This window comes from Sturnus vulgaris, chromosome 6 (genome assembly GCF_052056855.1).
Source record: "Sturnus vulgaris isolate bStuVul1 chromosome 6, bStuVul1.hap1, whole genome shotgun sequence".
Lineage (NCBI taxonomy): Eukaryota > Metazoa > Chordata > Aves > Passeriformes > Sturnidae > Sturnus > Sturnus vulgaris.
In genome coordinates this window covers 43,580,375-43,594,162 of record NC_142248.1, presented here as the reverse complement: position 1 = coordinate 43,594,162, position 13,788 = coordinate 43,580,375, and the positions used below count along the sequence as shown (strand labels likewise).

The following is a 13,788-nucleotide window of genomic DNA, read 5'->3' as shown; positions in this document are numbered from 1 at the left end:
TGTACCTACCTGGACATGGCTGGTGGCTTCAGGACAGAGAAAAGGTCCCTCTCCCTCTCTGCAGAATTCCCAGAAGCAGCAGTTCTGTCTTTCTGGATGCAAAGGGAAATAAAAAGCTGTTGGTCTGCTTGAGCAGCAACTGGATGAAGTTTTAGTCTTGGAAGGCAAAAGGGAAATTAAAGGCTAGTGGTGAAATTTAGTGTTTTATTCCAAACTGGGAATGTATGTGCCTGGGACTCAGCACACAATTCACAAGCTGTGTGTTGGGGGTTGCCTGTTTGCACCCTGTTTTGTCTGTGTGGGTGCTCTGCCAGGGCTCTTGGGTGGGTCTTTGGTTGTATTATCTCTTGAGGTTTGTCCTGTGTGACAGCATCTCAGACTCTTCTGTGTCTGGCCTCACAAGAGTCCTTGAAAGACCAGAAAGTCACAACAGGTGAAATGTGCTACTGCATCTTCCCTGCCATGCTGGCCTCAAAGCCAGTAGTCACTTAATTTTTCACTGTTGCTGGCTTCAGTGGAGCCAGGAAAGCAGTTCATCAGGAGAGCTTTAGTGAAATGTGGCTTCAGAGTCTCTGATATTGGCAACTTCTGAGTTAAATACCCGGTGTCAGCCATGCAAGTGCCTTGTGCAGGTATTTGCTGGAGGCTGGCAAACCTGTATTCCCCCATTTGCTGTCCTGGTGTATAACCAGCTTATCTCTGAGCAGCTGGATTTAACCCTCTTATCCACCTCTGTGCCAGCCTTTCACACTCTCTAGCTCCTCTGTCACAGGATGCTGGGAAAAGCTTGGATGACTTCTGTGGGAAATGGGTGTTTGCCCTCCCTGGGATGATTATTTCTGTTATTTAAAAAGAAACAAAACAAAAAATGCACCAGCAAATTCCCGGATTGGGATAATTAAGTGAGATTGAAGTGTTTAAGTAAATTAGTTTCCCTTTAATTAAAAAAATGTATATGTCTCATTATGGTTCCTAAAATAATGAGCCACTGACCTGCTTTATCCCTGATTTGGCTTACAGATGGAGAGGGGAGGTAAATTATCATGGAAGCATAGAATGTCTTGAGCTGGATGGGACCCTTAAGGATCATTGAATCCAACTCTTGCCCTGCACAGGACATCCCAGGAATCACACCATGTGCCTGAGAGTGTTGCCCAAATACTCCTTGAACTCTGTCAGGTTTGGTGCTGTGACCACTGCCCTGGTGAGCCTGTTCAGTGCCCAAACATCCTCTGGGGGAAGAACCTTTCCCTAATATTCAGCCTAAACATCCCCAACACAACTTCATCCCATTCCCTCAGGTTCTATCACAGGCCACCACAGAGAAGAGATCAGTGCCTGCCCCGTATTTTAGATAAAAGTAGGGAAAATCAGCTTCATCCTTGAAAGATCAGCTCCTTGTCCTCTGGGGCAACGCCTGAGTTTGTTAGCTCAGGGAAGCAGAGGATTGCTCTCCAGGGGCAGGGCAGTTTGTCCTTCCTTCCCTGGTGTCTCTGGAGCAGAGCAGCACTCCACCACGAGGCCAGTTTTCAGCTGGGAAAGGTGAGATCTCACCTCCCTGCCCTTGCACGGTCCATGAGGCAGGAGGATGCTGAGGAGCCAGGAGCTGTGCCCTGGGGCTGGGAGGAGGCAGGGGACCACATCACACCGGAGATGGGGAAAGCCATTAACTTTCGTGGGAATGGCAACTCCTCAGTGGTGGATTAAGCGAATAGATGTGATGAGACACGTTTATTTATCAAAATAGTGATCAGTGCCAGGTGTGTTTGGGGGAAGGGGTGAGGCAGCGTGGCAGGGTGGATCAGCAGGGACCACAAGCACAGCTGTGTGTGCCTGCCTGCCCTGGTAACTTGAACTCATTGCTGCTGGGAGTCCCTGCCTTACACTGCTGCCAGAGATGCTGTCCTCGTTATTAATCTGCTGGGATAATTGTAGTTTTAACGTTTCCAGCGGGGGAGTTCACAGGAGGCAAAGGCATTCCTAGAAGCCCTCGCTGGGTACCATCCTGGAGGCATCCAAATGTGACTCAGCATCTTGGCTGGTGGTGGTGTAAAGTGGGCTTGGGTTGGTGCTGATTTTCAAAGCTAGGAGATGATATGAAGACAGGGAGCACAGGCAGTGATTTGGAGCTGTGGAATAGCATTTTGAGCTGTGATTAGCAAAAGAGGCAGTTTGGGAGTGGGGCTGCTGCTGAACCCATGGCAGAAGGGCAGTGCCTGACCCTGGTTTGATTGATGAGTGTGCAGGGGAGAGCTGCATGTGCATAAAAGCTGGGGAAATGTTTTGTGCTGGGGAATGGGAATGCTGCTCTTCCAGCAACTCTTCAGCCCGTGCCTGGAAGTCAAAGCGAGGTGCCTGTAATCCTGAAGGCAGGGGGACATCTGGATATTTATTTATATTTGAGCTGCTTTTAGCCACTGGAACAAACACTTGCAGAAAGTGGCCTTAGCCTTGGCTCAGCATCCTGCATGCAGACCTCAGGTAGCCCTGGAGGGAGTTGGGTCTTGATGAAAGCACATTAAGCCATCAGCAGCAAGAGAAGCAGATAAGATCAACAAGCTGCAGTGTTTGGGAGCCCCATACTCCAGGAGAAATCGCTGTCAGAGCAAACACTTCTAATGTAGCTTCAGAGGGTTGGAGGAGGACAGTGCAGAAGAGATCCTAGTGAGATGTGGCACAGATCCATCCCACCTTCCTGTTCCACTGTGAGGAGACCATGGAGGAGTGGCTGGGACAGTGTTTGGGAAGCTGTTGGGGGCAGCAGCCTCTGTGTCCCATCCCACTGGTGGCTGTAGCCCTGTGCCAGCCAGCAAGCAGATGTGGGTGGAGTTTCTGCAGGTGTGAAACTGATGTCAGGCATTGGTTTTTCCTATTTGCTAGCAAAAATCATCCTCTGGTTCTGCCTGCTGTGGGGCAGAGAGGTGGGGACCAGGTGAGATGTGACACAGATCTGCAGTGGCCTCTGTGTTGCCCTCTGCCAGCCCTCCAAAGCCCTGTAAGAAATGTCTGCTCTAAAAAAGTCATTTCTGGAGTGTGGGACTGAAATGACTGCAGTGCAACCTCTCACTGCTGAGGAGAGTCCTCGTTTTGTCTTGTCCCGTTGATCTGAATGAAGTAATTTATAAGGACGTTTTCCATGAATCAATAAATCCATGCTTGCTGCTGTGCCTGGGAGGTTTAATTTGCTCTAGATACTGCACGGAGTATCTCTGTCCTGAATTGCACTGCCAAGTTCTGCTCTTTGGGAGAGGATGAGGATACAGCTGGATCCTCTGGGAACATGCTGCCAGCATCTGATGGTGCCTGATCCCTGTTAATTGTGCACCTCCTGGTGTGGGCTAAAGAGTTCAGGCAGGGTGTAAGAGCAATGTGTGTGGAATTTGAGGGCTTAGTCCATTGTGCCAAGCATTTCCTGATGTTTCAGATCTTGGAGAAATTGAAGAAAAAAAACAGGAGGGGTGGATTCATTGGCCTTTGAAGGAGATCACAGTGCAGAAATTTGGGTTACAGGTAGGTTTTCCTTCTATATCTCTGAGTGATGCTTCCTCTCAAGAGGAATTGAAAAATTCCTGCTGCTCTGCGCCACCTCCCCTTCCAAAAGCTGCTTTTATGAGCCCCTTGGAAGCAATGCACATGTGTTTACAAAGCCTGCCACTGGATCTGTGTGGAAAAAGAGGGTTCAGAAGCACAGCTCTGCTGCACATAGAGAAGTCAAAGGTAACCCCAACCCCCTCCAGTCCTGAGCTTGTTTCCTTTGCTTTGTCTGAGCACTGTGCTCTGGTGAGGCTGGAACTGTGGTCGTGGATGGAAAAGGGGACCTTGCTTTCTGCTGTGCACTGGGGGTTTGGGGTTTTTCCTCACTTATCTTGTGCACAGTGGGTGTTTTGAAGGCCTGTGAACTGGTGGGGCATGGACTGGGTCAGCTGTCCCCATTAGCACCTTTCCATCCTGTCCCACCTGCCTGGCTGAGCCCCCAGGGACCCCTTCCCCTCTCCTCCAGAGTGGCTCCAAGATCATTTTATATCTCTTGGAGGTCAGAGCTCAAGCTGGAGAATCCAGAAACGTTCCCAGAGCCAAAACACGCCGTGGCAGGCGGGTGTGTGCCTGGTCTCTGCTTCTCATTTCCTTCATCACTGTGAGAGCAGTGGAGCTGCACATGGGGTTTCAGCAGGGTGTCCCCTCTTTTGTTCCTATATATTAGAAAAGTCTGCGCATGTGTTTATATTTAAAAGCAATATGTATATGTGTCAGCATGGCCATTTGTGAGCAGTGCCCCTCGGCACTGGTCTGGTTGGGCAAAGGAGGGATGTATTTCACAGCTGCCTACCTGTTGCACTGGCAGCTGTGTGATGGTCCTGCTGGTCCAGCCATTCTTGCACTTGGAAATAACAGGTGTTGGCAAGGAGTGATCCCAAACCTGCTCAGACTCAGCTAGGAAGGCTCCTTTTGAAGTGAGCAGACTTTGGAGTAAGTCAGTGGAGAGGCTCTATTGTTGTTATTTGTATCACAGCCTGGGCAGGCCTTTCCATGTGTGCCCATCTTGCATTTTCCATGTCCTCTTTCCATGCCCACATGCTTGTTGGTGTGTTGGAATGAGACAGATGCAGCTTCTGGTGGCAGGCCTGGATGTTGGGCTTGCTGCCCATGCTCTGGGACAGCAAATGCAAGGTCAGACAATGGCTGTGCCAACAGCAAAGTGGAGCAGCCATAGAAAGTTGTCATTTTAAATAATTGCCATAATGGTTTCTCTTCCTTTTCTTCCACCCTTTCCTCATGCTCTTCCCCACCACCGTGTGTTTCCCCACCCACAACCTGGGGGCTGCCTGGATCCCTCCAGGATTGATGTTAAAAGGGAAATGTTGTGTAGGTAATTAAACCGTCGTATTGCTGGATGGAAATGGGATTTGGTGCTTACCGCTGTGACTCTTTCTCATGCATGAGGGTGAACTGATTGATTACTGAGGTTTGAGATTAAATATTCCCCTGAGCTCCACTGGCATTTAGTGTGGTGGGGGGAGGGCAGAGGGAAGGGGTGGAGGAGAATTATGGTTTTCCTGCAGGGCAAGGAGAGTACGGGAATTTCTGCTGAGCACATCCCCTTGTCTTGGTCTGTGACAGGCTCCTGGCACCGGTGTCTTGGGCACCAATAAAGCAGGTGCCTCACTCCATATCCACCATGGTGGATGGGCTATGGGTGGGTTTTGCCACTGGGCATCCTGTTGCATCCTGCCCAGTCCCTGTGATTCAGCTGCATCCCCACCTGCCCACTTCTCATTCCTGGCTCGGATCCCTCCCAGCCTAGCAGCGGGGTAGACCTGCTGTCCTCGCCTTTCCCCTTAGGAGTGCGCCTTATTTATTTATTTTCCTTAATTTCTTTTAATCCGAAATCCCCTCTGTGTTTGGTTTCGATGGGAAGGGAGGAAAAACCCCCACGCTCCTCGAGTACATGGTGAGCTGGAGACGCCGCCTGTGCCCGCTTCCCTTGAAGTCTAATTTTAGCTGAAGGCAACGGGATCCCTCCAGGGTATGGCAGAGATTTCCCATCAGCTGCCTAGACCTTAAGAAACAACACACACAAACAAAAACAACACAGAAGCCCTTAAGGTTTATTTGGGTGAATTCTTTCAAAAAAAGGGTGTGACTTTTTTTTTTTAATTTTTTTTTTTTTTTTTGACGAGCAGCCCCTGCTGCACGCTGGCTTTGTTCTGCTGCAGTCGGGTATTTCAGGTCTTCCAAGATTTAATCAGAATAATTAGTTACTGTCTGTTTGTACCTTCTGTTTCTGTTGCAGGGTTACCAAAGGGTGTATTTATCTTCCAGAGGGCTGCCTAAGTGTCGCTTAATCATTAAAGCATCCGATTTCCTCCAAGTTATCTGTCATGAGGCTTATGTAAGTAGACAAATAAATAAATAAATGAAAGCAGGGAGGGTGGGGATGGTGTTGGTGGATTCAGCTTGGGGGGGGGTTGTACGGATTTTTCCTGATTGTCACGGGTTTAATTGTGAGTTGCCTGTGGTTCCCAGCCCGTCATGCGGTGATCAGAGGACTGAGTGTTTGGATTGGTGCTGAACAACCCAGCCAGTTTAATGAGGCTGCTCTCAGCCAAGCCTTCACCCCGCTGAACTGGCAAGAGCTCTGTTGCTCTCTGTCATTTCAGGAGCAGGGGGGAAAGAAAAGGCCTTGCAGGAATGAAAGGTTTTTGCTTTCACCCCTATAGTTACAGCTTTGACTCCTTAACCCACTGGTATCCCTTATAAAAATCACAGCTCTGTCTGGAAATAAGTTACCACTGTAAGTTTGGCAGGATTGGGAATTAGCTGGTTTACAGCCTTGCATGTTTGGTTTGGGAAGGGGGACTGTTAATGCACACATTTCCCATGTCTAGCACAGGAGATGAGAAAGACACAGGAGGTCACTGCAGAGGAGGGTGGGAGGCTGGGAAATCTCGTAGGGAGAGCAGTGAGGTGCTGAACCCAGCCCTGCTTCGTGCCTGGTGCCTGAGTGAATTCTGTGATGTTTTCCCTTCAGTGTTTGTCACTGAGAGCAGATGAGTGGCCCTGTTCTGATGGCAGTGTGGGGCTGGACAATTTGCTTTTTTCCCTTTGGTTTCTCTCTCTTCCTGAGCTGGTGTGGTAGAGGTTGGGTTCTGAGGTTCTGGCTTGTCAGCTGCTTTTGCTGCCTCGTGTCATGTCCCATGTGCAAACCCTGGGAGCAAAGGTTCAGAGTGCGTGCTGCTTCCCTGATAGGTTTACAGAATTCACAGAATGACTGGGTTGGAAGAGACCTCCAAGATCATCAAGTCCAACCCATGCCCTAACACCTCAACTAGACCATGGCACCCAGTGCCACATCCAGTCTTTTTTGAAACACATCCAGGGATGGTGACTCCACCACCTCCACGGGCAGACCATTCCAGTACTTTGTCACTCTTTCCATGAAAACCTTTTTTAGATACTTTTAAATCCAGAAGCAGCCTTTACCATCAATTTCTCTGCTTTCCTCTGTGAGAGGGAGCACAAATTTTTGAGGTTGGTGGCTTTGTGTCAGCCCTTCTTGGGGATACAGATGGGCTTTGTTCTCCTTCCCTGGGAGAGGCTCATGAAAGGGAAGGGTCTTGAAGTGGAACCAAAAGGGTCTGCAGAGCTTTGGTGGCTTCAGGGAAAATTGCTTTGTGTGAAGGTGGAGGTTGAAGTCCATCTTCTCTCTGTTTGTTGGGAAGAGTAAAGATGAGCCACAGCGATGGGGCATGTGTTGGACTCTGCTGTGGCAGAGCTGAAGCTGGGCATGATCCCCACATCCTGTCCCAGTTCCAGAGGAACAATTTGGAGAGATGCTGGCAGATCCTCTGTCCCCTCTGGGACTGATGTGGTGGCTGTCACAACCAGTTCCACATTGCTGGTGGCCTTTGCACTTTCTGCTCCCGTGTGCGTGGAGGTGGGAAAAGTCCTGTTTGATGGAAATACTCTTAAGAAAGCCTGTCAACCTGATATTTTCCTTGCTGGAAAGCTGGTGGCGGTTCAGACAACACCTCCTGAAGCACTGGGAATGTGTGATGTGCAGCACAGCCATTGCTCCTGCCCAGCATGGTCCCTCCAGCCACAGTCAGGGATGCTGGAGGGGTGGCAGGTCTCTAACCCCCATGCTGCTGGTGTGTGCCTGCCTGCTTCACTCAGCCTTGCACACATCTGCTTGGTTTGGGCGGAGGGAGAGGTGGGGAGGAGCAGCAGAGCTGCTGGGAGTGGAGGAGAGTGGAAGCACAGAGGGGAAGGGAGAAGGCAGAGTGGTGGAGATGGATGCTGGGAAGATGATGTGGCTCGTTTGCCTGGTGCTGTAGAAGTGGCTTAGTTAAATTAAGTGCTCACTGGGGAGACTCATGTGGCTTTTAAATAGCTTTGGAGCATGTGAATGCTCTGTGTTGCTCTTTCTGCAGTGTGAGCCACCTCCTGTCCCCATCTCTTTTTGAAGAATATCCCCATTAAAAGTCTACCTCAGGATGTGGGAGGGGAAGCTTGGTGGTCACCTGCTTTCAAAAAGCCCTTCAAAGTTCTCTCCAAGCTCCTCATCATTCCAGACCATCCATCCTTTGTCTTTTTCCACTCTGGACACTCTGAGCTTTGGTGATTGGGACTGGCCACAGGTTCCCTCTCCTGCAGAGGCCACGTCCTGCAGCATGCCAGGAGCTCTGGTGTTCATCACACAGCACCAGCTGGGCTGGGATGAGCTTGGCTGGTGTTCCACCACCTCTCCTTGAGCATGCCACTTAAGGCAGAGGATGATGTCCCTTTGGCTTTCCTCTTCTTTTGCAGGGCTGTGTATTTCTTCTTTCCTTTCAGGCAGCTGAAAAACTGCTCCAAGAGACTGGAGAATGATTTTGAGTACCTTATTTCCCTGGTTGTCCCTTGGTGCAGAGCTGCATGTTATTTGTTCACTTGATCATCCTGCTACCTGGTAAAGGAAGTTCATAGTGCTTACTTTTATTTAATTACTGTAGAAAATGAAAGGATCTCAAGCTGTTTCCTTTTCTCTGTCTCCAGAGGTAACACCCTCTGTGACAGAGGGTGCCAAAGGCAGGCATAAATCCTGAGGATGGGCATGCAAACAATGTTTGGTCTCCAAAAAACTCTGTCTCAGTCAAGGATGGGCAATATTCCCCACACCACAACCACCCTGGGGGGTTCAGCTGTGTCCCCCAGTGCAATCAGATTGTGGCCACCAGGTGCCACTGAGGTGTCCCCAGACATGGGGCTCCCTCCCTGCTCTGGTCCTCCACCATGTGCCCACCAGCCACTTCCATACGTGGTGGGGGAAGGTTTGGGAGGAGCACACCCCATTTTCCTCATAAAACTCCAAACAAGAGGCTTGGCCTGGTTTAGATTTTAAAAATAACTTGCACATTTGGAAGCTAAAGTTTCAGAAGGGTTCCAAACGGGATAATGGCTTTGATCGTGACAGTCTGAGATCAAGGGAGGGCTTTTTAGGTTTGCTGCATCAGCTGGAAAATATATTGTAGTGTCTAGACTTTATCATCTTCAAGAAAGGCTCTTTTTTTTTTTTTTTTTTCCTACTCTACAGAAGGTCTAATCCAAAGCCCATGTAGGGTTGGTAGGAGGGGCTTTGATTGTGTCCAGGAGCATGTTGAAAGAGGTTGAGATGAGCTTTGGACTCTGAAGGACTCAGACCCCGCTTTACAGGCAGTGCTGTTGGTGGAAGGTGTGTCAGCAGTGGGATGGGGAGGCTGAGGATGGGGAGCAGCTGTGTGCCAGTCCTCCCTCCCCAGGGTGGTCAGTTCCTGCAGCTGAGCACTGCTGACACCTCAGTGCTCATCCTTTGGCTGCTCTGCCTGTGCTCAGCTGCTCAGACCAGAATCTCCCACAACTGCCTCAGTTTTCTCTGTGTAATAACCATAAACATCCACGTTTGATGATGACAGAACTTCAGCATTTTTAGCCTGAGTGTAGAAAATGTAGTTTTCTCTCCTTACCATTCCATAAGTGGGTTTTAAACTTCTAAAAATTATTTTAGTGAGTTCTTTTATTATTTAATTTTATTATGTAATTCCAAAAGAAATGCAGGGAAGGATCTTCCCAAGTTGCTTGGAATAAACTCAAAAGCCTGCCGAGGACATCTGGCCACATGTATTTATACAGTCATTAAAGTTGGAAGAGTCCTCCAAGATCATTGAGTCCCATCTTTGATCAAACACCACCTTGTCAACCAAACCATAGCACTGAGTGCCACACAAAGTTGTTTCTTGAGCACCTCCAGGGATGGTGACTCCACCACTGCCCTGGGCACTCTGTCTCAGTGCTTAACAGCCCTTTCAGTGAAGATGATGTTCCTGATGTCCAACCTGAACCTCTCCTGACACAGCTTGAGGCCGTGTCCTTTTGTCCTGTCCCCTGGGAGCAGAGCCTGAGCCCCACCTGGCTGTCCCCTCCTGTCAGGGAATTGTAGAGTGAGAAGGTCCCCCCTGAGCATCCCTTTCTCCAGGCTGAGCCCCACCATCTACTCCTCATCAGAGTTGTTCTCCCTTCCCTTCTCTGCACACCTCAGTGTCCTTCCTGTGGGGGGCTCAGAGCTGGACACAGCATTTGAGGTGTGGCCTCTCCAGTGCTCAGTACAGAGGGACTGTCCCTTCCTGAAAGCCCAGGAAGGAATCAGGCTCCTCTGTCACTCTGCCATATGTCCTGTGGAGGAAGCAGAGGCAGTTTTTCTCTGAAACTCTGTTTTCTGTGCAGGGCTCTGGGGTGTGTTTTGACAAAGTCACCACCAGCCATCTCCTTGGTGTCTCTGCTGCAACACACCGTGATGCCACACTCAGTGCCCGAGGCTTTGGAGGGGTTGCAGCCTTGTTATGAAAGCTTCATCTGGAAGCTTTGAGAAACATTTGGAAATGTTTTGGAAAACATTTGGATCGAGGATGCCGTAGCTCTGTGCTTGGTTGTTTTACTTTGCTTTGTCCTTGAGCAAGAAAACTGCTGTTGGGTTTCTGGTTTTTTTTTTTTTTTTTCTTCTTTCCATCAGTTACTCTTTCAGACAAACTTATTTCCAGGAATAAATCAGAGCAAATGACAGTGTGAAAATAGTTTGTGGTGTAAAATGGTACTGAAATTGTGCTGGAAGGCATCTTGAGAGGTTACCTTGTCCCCAAGGGTAGTTAAATACACTCATCGGTCTGGAAGGTGATTGTCTTTGCTGGGAGTTATTTTGTCATAAATTATCTCAGGAGCAGAGGCAAAAATCTACCAAATAATGCTGTCAGTATGTGTGCACGAGCCTTCCTCAGTTTATTCAAATCATTTGCTGAATAAGTGTTGAAAATTAATGCTGGGTTTGTTCCCAGAGCTGTTCAAAGTAATATTCCAGAGTAACCTTTTCCACCTTGGCATTTGCCAGGATACTGAAAGCTTTATGGATGAACTGCAGTTACCTAGAGTCTGTATTTGACATGGAGCCATCCCTATTTTGCCCCATTTCTGAGACAACCAGTCCCCAGAAGTCCCTGGGGATGAAGAGCAGGTTTTTCTTCGTTTCTTGTGAACTAATTGTGACTTTTCAGTTTTCCAGGTGGTCACCAGCCCTGTGGAAATCCACAGCAGCCTCTCCCCTTGACATCTGCAGGCTTAGATAAAGTTGTGAGATCCTAGGCAAGGATCACTAGAAATCCTCATCTGCTTTGAGATTGAGCCAAGTGATGACTTTCAGTTAATTTCTCCTGCATCTTCCTCTGTCCCACCTTTGTGTCTTGAACGATGAATCAAAAAAAACCATACCCAAGAGCCCTACTTTAATGCCCCCACCTTTTAAAGGTGCTGCAGAGCTCCATGGGGCTTTTTAACCTTGCTTACAGCTCACAGCTCCCCACTTGAGTGATGGAAGGTTCTGAAAGAAGTTCACCTGTAGCCAGCTGGATGCAGGCTTGTTCTCCAGCCAGCATTGCCTCGGTGTTGGAATCCACACAGCCCAGATGGTGACTGGTTTTCCTTCATCTGGTCCTTTCCCCAACCAGTTTACAGTAGGTGATAGGGGAATTCATCCATCTTTGGCTGAGGGGGAGGCTTGGCAAGCCCCTCGTGGCCCATCTGCACATTTAAAGGGAAGATGACTGGCATCAGCGTTATTGTTTGGCCAAACGAATGTGGGGATATCACAGCTTAGATTTGTTGCAGATGGGTTTCTGGATATAGTCTAAGGCATTCTGCCAGCCAATTTTATATCTGTGTAAAAGTGATTGGCATCCCTATAAATAAAGCTGCTGTGGGATTATAAATCTAAATATACTTATTCATTAAATTATTTTTACATTTCCACGGGGTTGTCATCCTGGCTCATCATAAGCAAACCATGCTCTCTGCCTGTGTGTTATTCACAGCTCCAGCAATGCAGCTTCTGAGGCTTGGAAGTATTTTTTTCACTTGGTGTGAGCTGTCCATAAGTGTCTGTGCCATGGATCTCTTCCCTAGGTCTTCCTCACAGTCATCACTGGGAATGACCCTGTCCTGGAGACTGCTGTAGAAGTGGCAGTGGCTGTAAATACAGGAATGGGAGGTTTTGGTTTTTTTTTGGTTCACAAGTGAGCATGACTCTGCTGAAGTATTTAATACCTGTGAGCTGGTAAATGCTATTTGCATGGTTCCTTTGGTGCTGGGAAGAGCTCCTCCATGAGCTCCTCCATCCGTGTCCTCAGGCAGGGAGTCTCACAAAGTTTCTTCCTTTTGTGCCACAGGCTGGGCTGTATGGAAACAGGGATCTTTCCACCTAGTTTAACCATCCCTGCTGGTTGTTTTGGCTACAGGAGCAAGGAAAAAAGTCCCCCAGACCAGTTCCAGGTGCAGCTGTGAGCTGGGGAGGTGCTGGAGGGAGAGCCTGGCCAGACACCAGCACAGTGATGCAGGCACTGGTAAATCTGGCTTGGTCTTTGAACAGGCTGATGAGAACACTGAGAGCTGTAGCCTCTGGTTTCTCTGTTTTTTTTTCCTTCTCCTTTCAAAGCATTTGATTATTAATTCAGTAAATGATGAAGCATAGAGAAACATGTGCCTGAGTAGCAGGCTATCAGCTGCCTCACTCTTCTGAGTAATAGCGTGCATTGTTGAAAGTTAACCCATGATTTTAGTTTAATTTGCTAATGAAGGGAAGCCTTAAAATCAGTCTGTCCATCTGCTCCCCTCCCGCCACTGACAATTCATTAAATCCATTGCCTGGTTTTGTCCTTTCTTTCAGATTGGTTTTTCAACTCTCATCTGAGGAGCTGCTGCAATTTTTGTCAAAGCAGCCATCAAGTTAGAAGGGTGCTGTGGAGGTTTTTTTATTAAGGGATGCAGTGGAACTTCAGCCTGTACAAGACACCAGGGAATACACATAAATGTTATGAACATCCAAGCCATAGAGTGCTTTAGTTGGATTTGCCATGTTATGAGACACCAGAGAGCCCACACTGCAGGTCTCTGTGCAGACATGTAGGTGTTGCTGGGGGGATGTTCACCTCAGTGAATTCTCTGATGTCTAATAAATGCAAGTTCCTCCTGCAGCCTCACTCTAAAAGTGGCTTATTTAGAGCCCCTCACTCTAAAAGTTGCTGAGATTCACAGAAGGAAATCTTTCCATTCATGTTGATATTCCTAGTGCTGCTCACCCCACCAAATGTAGTTTTGGTAACATAACAGGGTCAGCACTGTCTTGTAGGGTCTTCAGAAACTGGTGACATGTCTTTGGATGTCTTTGGATGTCTTGACTTTTTGCTGGAGCTGGTTGCCAGTCCATGTTTGGCACTGTGGAGGCAGGGGGTGCTGCTGGGGTTCAGCATCCTGAAGGTGGGAGCTGGGCAGTGCTGTTGGAAACCTCTCCATGCTGTATAGCAGGAAAGCACAGCCTGGCAGGTGAGCAGAAGATGGAGAGGAGAAGCCTGAGTGGGGGGTCCTGTGTCCCTGTGTCCCTGCCTCTGGCTTATTTCTGCTGCCCAGTGGCTGAGCTGCAGCTGCATGGTGGAGACAAGAGGCTGTGGGTTGTGTCCTGGAGGTACCAGGGTTGGTTTGAGCACAACGAATTTCACAAACTCCGAAGTTAAATGAAGCATTTTGCCTGGTGCTGATTAGGACAGAGACTGCCTTGGCCAGAGCTGTTTGGCTGATGCCAAACAGGGAGGTTTGAATGACATTCCCATGGTCCCTGTGTCATGCTGCAGACCCTAATGCAGTGATGTACCCCCTTCCTCCCTAACCCAGCAGCAGCTCGTGGCTGGCACATGTTACTCAGGCTCTGGAGGTGCTGGTGTGGCTGCTCAGAGC

At 48.8% G+C, this 13,788-nt stretch overlaps 1 protein-coding gene across 2 annotated transcripts in view; it reads left to right on the top strand.

The window, feature by feature from the left end:
- The window catches only part of DAAM1 (dishevelled associated activator of morphogenesis 1), an 89,946-nt gene that overhangs the window by 12,439 nt on the left and 63,719 nt on the right, over nucleotides 1-13,788 (top strand). For both annotated transcript variants that reach the window (XM_014871412.2, XM_088166352.1), the window contains exon 2: nucleotides 5,792-5,890. The gene's annotated coding sequence lies outside the window, so the exon portion shown is untranslated. The remainder of the gene's footprint in view (nucleotides 1-5,791; nucleotides 5,891-13,788) is intronic.